The following is a 10,806-nucleotide window of genomic DNA, read 5'->3' as shown; positions in this document are numbered from 1 at the left end:
CTGTGAAATCCTACTGTCACTCTGTTTTAGCTAGCGGTGTGTTTGAGGATATGACTGCTTCTAAAATTGGATGGGCGTGATGAATGAATGCAATGAGTACTATGGCACCTCAGATGCTGATGTTGTATTTGTGACCTTATTATTTCTGAATGGATAACATCTATTCTAAGGCCCTGTTCACACAGTGTTTTTTTGCAGGCAGAAAATTCTGCATCAAAATTCCGTCTGGAATTTTGAGGCAGATTTTGATCTGCCTGCACGCCGTTTGCCGCTTTTTCGTCCGCGACCATTCAGCAAAAACGAAATACGCTCTCTCTGCCTCCCATTGATGTCAATGGGAGGTCAGAGACGTAAACGCTCGAAGATGGGGCATGTCGCTTCTTTTTCCCACGAGACATTTTTTCTGCTCGTGGGAAAAAAAAGCCTCAGCTTCCCATTGAAATCAATGGGAGGCATTTTCGGAAGTTTTTTGGCACGTTTTCCTACGTGTTTTCCGCGTCAAAAAACTTGTAACAAAAAACTCTGTGTGAACAGGGCTTTAGTGTTTGAGAGAAGCTCTTGCACAGTATTATATAGTCACTACACTTCAGTCTTTTCCTCGGTTAGGAGAACATCAATGCTTTGTACTGGCCTGTACAGCGACTACTCCTGTTAATACAGCATATCATATCACGCTGGCATTTAAAGCATGTGAAGAATGTAAAAATATTTTTCTTCTCTCTTAGTAAGAGAGATCAAAAGTTTTTACATTGCAAACATTTATTGAAATCAACTAAATTACCTTTTTCTACACTCAAGGTCTAGGCACTTGGCAATGGTAAAGATCCATGCACTCGGTACAGAATCCCGACAGGTCTGCGTGCACTACAGTGCGGCACTTTATGATCTGGAAGTGAGAATACCGCTGTATTGCGGCATAAACTAGATAGCACAATTTTATTTAATATGTTTTTTTTACAATAGAGGTAGAGTATGGGCCCATAGCGGGCTATTGACTTTGTACCTCGGATCCGCACACCACGTGTCTATAATATGACTGTGCAATCAGTGAGACATAGAGCTGGGAAGAAACATGAGACTGCTTCATGGTCACTGCTTGCAGCCAATGAATAAGAACATTCTTGTTCACATCCAGATGCTCAAAACCTATGTAAGCCTGAGGGTATGTTCACACGGGCTAGTTTCAGCCGTTTTACAGGCCGTAAACGTCCCGAAAAACGGCTGAAAAAATCAGAAGCAGGACGCCTACAAACATCTAACCATTGATTTCAATGGGAAATACGGCGTTCTGTTCTGATGTTTCAAAAACCGGCGCATAAAAAGATACCCCATAAAATTAAGTGCATGTCACTTCTTGAGCTGTTTTGGAGCCGTCTTTCATTGTCTCAATAGAAAAACAGCTCCAAAAAAAGGCTGAAAAAAACGCCACGAAAAATGTGAGTTTGATTAAAAAAACAGCTGAAAATCAGGAGCTGTTTTCCCTTGAAAACAGCTCCGTATTTTCAGCCGTATTTTATTAACCATGTGAACATACCCTAAGGGCGGGTTCACACATGGCGGAATTTCACTTAAATTCCGCTGCGGACACTCCGCAGCGTTAATCCGCAGCGGAGCCGTTTCTCCATTGACTTTCACTTTAATTTAGCAGTGTTCGTTTACACGATGCGTACAATTCCGCTGCGGAGCATAGGCTGCGGAGCGGAATTTGGTGTCCGCAGCATGCTCTGTCTGTTGCGGAGCAGTGGCGGACTGGTTGCGGACTCATGGCGGAATTTCTCCATTGACTTCAATGGAGAGTCAAAATTCCGCTATGAAGTCCGCAGATCTTATGTGTGCTGCGGAGCGTATTGTTTTTACTACCATGACATTTCTTCATTCTGGCTGGACCTATGTATTTCTAGGTCTACAGCCAGACTGAGGAAGTCAATGGGGCTCCCGTAATGACGGGAGCGTTGCTAGGAGACGTCTGTAAATAGTCACTGTCCAGGGTGCTGAAAGAGTTACGCGATCGGCAGTAACTGTTTCTGCACCCGGGACAGTGACTACCGATCTCAATATACATGTATCTGTAAAAAAACATATAAGTTCATACTTACCGAGAACTCCCTGCGTCTGTCTCCAGTCCGGCCTCCCAGGATGACGTTTCAGTGTAAGTGACGGCTGCAGCCAATCACAGGCCAAGCACAGGCTGCAGCGGTCACATGGACTGGAGCGTCATCCAGGGAGGTCGGGCCCGATGCCGAAAGAGGGACGCGTCACCAAGACAACGGCCGGTAAGTATGAATTTCTTTGACTTTCACTAGGGAAAGTGCTGTCCCTTCTCTCTATCCTGCACTGAATAGGGAGAAGAGAAGCACTTTTCCTGCAGTCCGCAGCGGCCAGTCCGCATCAATTTTCTGCACATTTTGTGCAGATCCGCTGCAGAATCTGCAACGCAAATTCTGTGCGGCATTGATGCGGACAGTTGCGGAGGAATTCCGCCATGTGTGGTCATGCCCTAAGGGCACATTCACACGTGGCGGATTTGCTTTTGATTTCCGCAGCGGGCAGTCCGCAGTGGAATTCTGCAGCAGCCGTTTTTTACATTTGTTTCTATACATTTTTAGGAAAGTTAGTTCAGACGTTGCAGAAAATGACTGTGCGGAAATTAGGCTGCGGTGCATCATTTCCCTCCGCAGCATGCTCATGACGTTGCGGAGAAGAAGCAGAATTTCACTGCAGATTTCAGCCTTTGCAATGCAAAAACTGAAATCTGTGGCAAGTCCGCTGTCTTTTCTACAACGTCTGAATTACCTGTCAAATATGCAAATGTTGCTGCAGGTTCGTTGCGTAATTGCCCCAAATCTGCACCAACATTTGTAGCGGAAAAATTCTGCCACGTCTGAACGTGCCCTTATGTGTCTCATAGCTCAGAGTTTGTTACAGCTCTAGCCACTCTAGGTCTACAGGGTCCAAACTCTTTAGATGTAAACAAGAAATTTTCTATCCAATGACAGCAAGCCAACGAGTTTAAAATTAGGAATAGTTAGGAGAACTGCAGAACTTTTAGGTAATGTTTGGATTTCTGCCACGGATCAGCCTGCAGATCCAGGTATTTTAGGCACATTGTAATTTAATAGAGCTAATCCGAGGGGTTTTCATAAATTTTAAAATCCACAGCACGTTCATTATTCCACGCTGTTTTTTCTGGATCATGTAAATGGAGTATAAAATACATCATTTACAGGCATTGTTGGCGTAATGCCAGCAAATTCTGCCGGGACAGAGAAAGGGAGGCTCCTGCTGTAGCCAGTTGTCTTACAGCAAGACACATGATTGTGAGGCGGAGAAGAAGGGGGAAATGACTGATCTCCTGGAACACATATATAAGATTTCTTTATATAATTCTCAGCATTAATTACTATATGAGACAAAAAAGGATCAAAAGAAAGAAGGAGATCAAGGGTGGAATTCATTGGATATATTTTCTGTACAATTTGTATGTTTAATATTCGTTAAAACACATTTAGGGGCCTTTAAAATCTGCAGTAGCTTTCAAGGAGTGCAGAGTACAAACTTTCATAAAATAGCCTGTGTCTGCTGATGGATTCTCAAGCATTGAACTCTGAAACACTGGCCATTCTGCATGAATAATATTGCAACATACCCACTACTAAAGGCAAAGTGATTCTAGTAATAACACTATATTATGATTCTAGTAATAACACTATATTATGAAACTAGATTAGATATTTTGTTCAGGCTCATTATGAACATCTATTTTTTTAATGTATTATGTTTTATTTATTTTTTGCAAAATCCGGTCAATAAACTAGCTATTTGACCGCACCTGCTCATTGTAGCATCAGTTTAATTTAGTACTTAAAGAGGCTCTGTCACCAGATTTTGCAACCCCTATCTGCTATTGCAGCAGATAGGCGCTGCAATGTAGATTACAGTAACGTTTTTATTTTTTAAAAACGAGCATTTTTGGCCAAGTTATGACCATTTTTGTAGTTATGCAAATGAGGCTTGCAAAAGTCCAAGTGGGTGTGTTTAAAAGTAAAAGTCCAAGTGGGCGTGTATTATGTGCGTACATCGGGGCGTTTTTAATACTTTTACTAGCTGGGCGCTCTGACGAGAAGTATCATCCACTTCTCTTCAGAACGCCCAGCTTCTGCCAGATCACGCTGTGACGTCACTCACAGGTCCTGCATCGTGTCAGACGAGCGAGGACACATCGGCACCAGAGGCTACAGATGATTCTGCAGCAGCATCAGCGTTTGCAGGTAAGTAGCTACATCGATTTACCTGCTAACGCCGATGCTGCTGCAGAATCAACTGTAGCCTCTGGTGCCGATGTGTCCTCGCTCGTCTGACACGATGCAGGACCTGGGGAAGTGACGTCACAGCGTGATCTGGCAGAAGCTGGGCGTTCTGAAGAGAAGTGGATGATACTTCTCGTCAGAGCGCCCAGCTAGTAAAAGTAGTAAAAACGCCCCGATGTACGCACCTAATACACGCCCACTTGGACTTTTACTTTTAAACACACCCACTTGGACTTTTGCAAGCCTCATTTGCATAACTACAAAAATGGTCATAACTTGGCCAAAAATGCTCGTTTTTTAAAAAATAAAAACGTTACTGTAATCTACATTGCAGCGCCGATCTGCTGCAATAGCAGATAGGGGCTGCAAAATCTGGTGACAGAGCCTCTTTAAGACATTTAAACCAAAATGTATTTCAGTTTTCATTTTTCAAGGCACTGTCTGTTGCGGAGAAGCGGAATTTCACTGCGTATTTCAGCCTTTGCAATGCAAAAACTGAAATCTGTGGTAAGTCCGCTGTGTTTTCTGCAACGTCTGAATTACCTGTGAAAAGAATCGTTGCGTAATTGCCCCAAATCTGCACCAATATTTGCTGCGGAAAAACTCTGCCACGTCTGAACTTGCAATTGAACATTGCTTGCAATGGGTTTTACGATGTTCTGTTCCCACGAGGTGTAATTTTACGCGTCGCTGTCAAAATACGGCGCGTAAAAAGATGCCCACGAAAAAGAAGTGCAGGACACTTCTTGGAACGTTTTTGGAGCTGTTTTTCATTGACTCCATTGAAAAACAGCTCCAATAACGGCCGTAAAATACGCCACAAAAAACACGCGTTGCTATAAAAACGTCTGAAAATCAGGAGCTGTTTTCTCCTGAAAACAGCTCCGTATTTTCAGACGTTTTTAGTATAGCGTGTGAACATACCCTCAGAGAAGAGCCACCATGTAATCTTAACCTCATTATTGGTTTACAGCTACTATACAAAATGGTCTAATGGTGTGACTGTGTGCTTTGTGGTAATAGATGCCTGTTGCACAGATGACATACTATTATTTACACAGCACTGCAAACAAGTGCCATAGTTACCTCAGCGTGCCTTGTATAAGGAATTCACAAGCACAAAGAAAAAAAAAATCAAGGAAATAATACAGCTGTAAAGTTAACATCAAATTCAAGCCTTGCACTGTCAAACACAACTAGAAAGCCACAATAAATTTGTGGTAAGATATATAGTATTTGTATTTAGTAAATCAACATTTAAACCCTAGATGTGGTTTTCTGTTTCTATTGTTTGATGGTTCTTAATGGATATGGTCACCTTTGAACACCAATTCGCACTCTATACATACAATTAATCTCTGTAGAAAGTTGAGTAATTTTGCAAATACATTGCTTTACTTATGTTAAACAGAACCTAAGTTACACCCTGTATTATATGCCAGAGCGGCATTCACAATTCTGCAGGCTTCAGAGATAAAATCTCCCAGCATTCTCTACTGGCTCGGAGTCTACACAGAGCTTGTTCTGGTAATATGCATTCTGGGAAGTGTAGTCTTTACACTAGGTACCTTTAAGTAATTTTGATGTATGGAAAACAGACTCTCCTACTGCATTATAGGAGTTTCAATAAGATATTAGGAGTCTGTCTGTGATCTAGGCTAAAGTGGTGTAAGGCCAATGCTCCACCGGGAGGCTCCTGCTTGGCACCTGTAAATGCCACTGTAGTTCAGGGCTCTCGCTCGTGCCGATTGTTGATAACAGCAGCACACAGCACAGTAACTTGTTCTCTCTATGGGCTTACCATGCACTGAAACCTGTTAAGCGGGAATAGCCGCCCTCTATGTATGAAGACGCAATGTAGCCACGCTGGTAACACTCTCCCCCCACTGTTAAGCATCTTAACTAAGATGGTATTCTCCTGGCAGCAATTTAACGGTAAAATAGCCAGTCATCATTGCCTTTAAACCACAATATAATTTATGCAACAAGAATATCACATGTGACATGCATAGGTCACACACAACAAGTCTTCTTCTTGGACCAATACTCCTGGGGAAGGGAAACAGTTCAGCACAAAACATACAGCACAACTTATAGCCCCTTTAAGGGATGGCTGTTATCCCGCATTCTTACATGTATCATGATAATATTTCCAACTGTTTTCAATACCAAGCAGCAGGGCTATGAATGAAGGTCATGTGCACCATATTTCTATAGCATCTTGACTTTTTCCCGTTTTTCTCTTCTCATGGCCAACCGTTTCAGATATTAAAGGGGTTTTCATTAGGATAGGCCATCAATGTTGGATTGTTTGGGGTATGACTCCCAAGACCCCTTCAATGTTCATACAGGCACAGCAATACGTGTAGCAGTGCCTTGTACTACAGCTCTGCCCCATCTACTCTAGTGAGCGCCATGGCCCGTTCTTTCTAATGATTGGGAGGGGTTCCGGGGATTCTATATGGAGGCACATAGATGTTTTTTCTGTAAGATCTGGTATACAGAAAAAACTTTGTGTCCTGTTACATCGATTGTCATTTTACAGAGCTACTCTCCCCTGGAAGTATTTCTACTAGGGGAAAATATCTCTGTAATATGCCCATACAGTATGTTGGCACACAGAGTGCTTATGGCTCTGTAGTACAGACTGGCAGGGGACTCTGTGTGACTGACTACAGGCTCTATGCACACAGCTTTGTTGTGTCCATTTGGCCTAATACTTCTCCTCTATCTTGTGTCCAATCCCAGTTTTGTTGATCGGAACCAAAACAGAACAACGGTAAGGTTATGTTCACACGCAGTGTTTTCAGGCGTATTTCGGGGCTTTTACACCCCAAAAAATTGCTGAAAAAACAGAAGCTGAACGCCTACAAACATCTGCCCATTGAAATCAATGGGAAAAACAGCATTTAGTTCATACAGGGAGTCTTTTTACGCCGCTGTTTTAGAAAACGGAGCGTAAAAAGACGTTCCGTAAAAAGAAGTGCATGTCACTCATTGAGGCGTTTTTTGGAGCTGATTTTCCATTGAACAGTATGAAAAATGCCTCAAAAGAAGCTCCAAATTAAAAGAAGCTTCATTTTCAGCTTCAAAAACACCTGAAAATCATAGGCTGTTTTCTCTGAAAACAGCTCTGTATTTTCAGATATTTTTTGTTAAAAAGGCACTGTCGCGACATTATAAGGGTATGTGCACACGATGAGAGGCTTTTATGTCTGAAAAGACAGACTGTTTTCAGGAGAAAACAGCTGCGTAGTTTCAGACGTAAATGCTGCTCCTCGTATTATGTGAGGCGTCTTTGACGCCTGTAATCTTGAGCTGCTCTTCTTTGACTTCAATGAAGAACGGCTCAAATTACGTTGCAAAGAAGTGTCCTGCACTTCTTTGCCGAGGCAGTCAATTTACGCGTCGTCGTTTGACAGCTGTCAAACGACGACGCGTAAATTACAGGTCGTCTGCACATTACGTCAGCAAACCCATTCAAATGAATGGGCAGATGTTTGCCGAAGTATTGTAGCCCTATTTTCAGGCATAAATCGAGGCATAATACGCCTCGTTTACGCCTGAAAATGGGTCGTGTGGACCCAGCCTAAGTGCCATATCTCTTACATAATGTGATCGGCGCTGTAATGTAGATAACAGCAATGTTTTTTCTTTAGAAAAACGATCAATTTTGACGGAGTTATGACCTATTTTAGTTTTATGCTAATGACTTTCTTAATGCCCAACTGGGCGTGTTTTACTTTTTGACCAAGTGGGCGTTGTGGAGAGAAGTGTATGACGCTGACCAATCAGCGTCATACACTTCTCTCCATTCATTTATTCAGCACATCGTGATCTTGCTAGATCATGATTTGCAGTCCCTTACTCACACATTAACGTTACTGAAGTGTCTTGGGAGTTAATAGACATTGCCTCCAGCCAGGACGCGATGTCTATTCACAATCCTGACACTTCGGTAACGTTTGTGTGGGACTTACAGCACAGCCAGCGTAAGCTCGCGAGATCACGCTGTGCTGAGTTTGAATGGAGAGAAGTGTATGACGCTGATTGGTCAGAGTCATACACTTCTCTTTACAACGCCAACTTGGTCAAAAGTTAAAAAACGCCCAGTTGGGAATTAAGAAAGTCATTAGCATAAATCTAAAATAGGTCATAACTCCGTCAAAATTGATTGTTTTTCTAAATAAAAAACACTGCTGTAAACTACATTACAGCGCCGATCACATTATGTAGAAGATAGGCCACTTATAATGTGGTGACAGGTGTGAACATAACCTTATAGGATAAAACCCTTAAAAAATAAAACTACACTTTCTATTATTGCCTTACATGTTCCTATATTAAAATATTTGGATTTGGCACAGAAAATACTGAAAATTCTAAAGTATGACAATATAGTTCTCCACTTTACATAAACGATGACACTCTGTGGAGCTGCTTTACATGAACTCCTACTGTATGTGCTTCACTATTAGGATTTTCCTAAATAAACCATATTTGCAGTTTTCAATAGAAGCAGTTCTAAGGACATTTTCTAGAACTGTTTCTTTAACAAAAAAATTATGTTCTGTGTCTCCACTTTATTCATTAGCTACTTTAACCCCTTAGTGACCAGCCTATTTAGGCCCTAATGAGCAAGCTATTTTTTAAGTTTTTCCATCGTCTCATTCAAAGAGCTATAACTTTTTTATTTTTGCGTCAACATAGCTGTATTAGGTCTTGTTTTTTTGCGGGACAAGTTGTATTCTTTAATAGCACCATTTTGGGGTACATATAATTTATTGATTAACTTTTATTAACTTTTTTTTGGGGGGGAATAGAAAAAACCCCAGCAATTTCGCCACACTTTTTTCCATCCTAAATTTACGCCTTTTACCGTGTGGTATAAATAACCCAATAACTTTATTCAGCGGGTTGTTACTATTTCAATTATATCATATTTTGTATGTTTTACTACTTTTACACAGTAAAAACAATTTTATTTCAAAATCATTTGTTTTGGTGTCTCCATATTTCAAGAGCCATAACTTTTTTATTTTTCCGCCGATGCAGCTGTAAGAGTTGTTTTTTTTGCAGGACGTCTTGTAGTTTTTATTGGTACCATTTTGGAGTAGATGCAACTATTTGATCACTTTTTATCACATTTTATTTAAGGCAGGATTCACACAAAACAGCAATTTTTTAATTTTTTTACAGCGTTCACCGTGCAGGTTAAATAACGTAATAACTTTATAGTTGGGGTCGTTACGGACGCGGCGATACAAAATATGTGTAACTTCTTTTTATTTTTTTTATATATATATATATATATATATATATATATATATATATAATAAAGCATCTTGTAAGGGAAAAAGTAGGTTTTTCCATTTTTTTTCCACATATTTTTTGTTATTAACTTTATTAAACTTCTTTTTAACTTGTTAACTAGTCCCATTAGGAAACTTCAATATGCGATCGTCCGATCGCTTTTATAATACACTGCAATACTTTTGTATTGCAGTGTATTACTGCCTGCTCATGTAAAATGGACGGACATCTGCTAGGCCATGGCTATGAGCAGGCATAACTAGTGGCCGACCTGGAGGCCTTTATTAGGCTCCCGGCTGCCATAAAAGACACTGGCAGTCTGCGATCACATGCAGGGTGCCGGTGGGGTGAGATAGGGAGCTCCCTCACTCTCTCCAAAACCACTCAGATGCGGCGCTCGCTATTGAGCACCGCATCTGAGGGGTTAAACGGGTGAGATCGATACTGATATCGATCTCAACCGTTCGAGCAGGGATGCCCCTAGCCATCAGCTACCTCTGGCAGCTGAGAGCAGGGAGATTTAACGGCTCCCTGCTCTATTTATTTATTCCGATGCAGCGCTGTAAAAAGGCTATTGCATCGGAATAAAGCCTTTAGTGGCCGCCGTTAAAACACTGATGGGCCACCACTAACAGGTTAAGGCTACATGGCACGTTGGTAAACTCAGGTAATTCCGCAGGTAAAATCTGCACCTATTATTGTGTTTTGTGATGCGTTTCTAGGTGTGGCTTTTACATTTTGATGCGGAAATTGGTGCGGTTTTATGCTGCGGGTTTTAGCCTGTGTTTTTATATACGCACCACATGTCAGTTCGTGCAGAAAAATTCCACAATGTTTAGATGAGATTACTTGAAATCGAATTTACTTTGCTGGCATTTTATTACAAATACGCACGTAATATGCATCGTGTTCATTCGACCTAAAGGTGTTGTCACATTACGATAACCAAGTTTCTACAAACAGCCAGTCAATTAGCTCATCCTTGCTGGCCTGGTTCCTGGAACCCCTGGTGATCTCTGCAGGAGAAATGTAGTATTACATGCTGACTATTCAAATAAATGGCCAGCCATTTAAAACATGGACGGACCGGGTATGCCGAGTGGGAGCTATTCTTACTTAACCACACCCTGACTGATAGAGGATCCTGTCCTGAGCGGCGGCACCCTTTTTCTGACATCTTTATGAC

The sequence above is a fragment of the Rhinoderma darwinii genome, chromosome 5 (assembly GCF_050947455.1).
Source record: "Rhinoderma darwinii isolate aRhiDar2 chromosome 5, aRhiDar2.hap1, whole genome shotgun sequence".
Lineage (NCBI taxonomy): Eukaryota > Metazoa > Chordata > Amphibia > Anura > Rhinodermatidae > Rhinoderma > Rhinoderma darwinii.
This window is presented reverse-complemented; position numbering follows the sequence as displayed.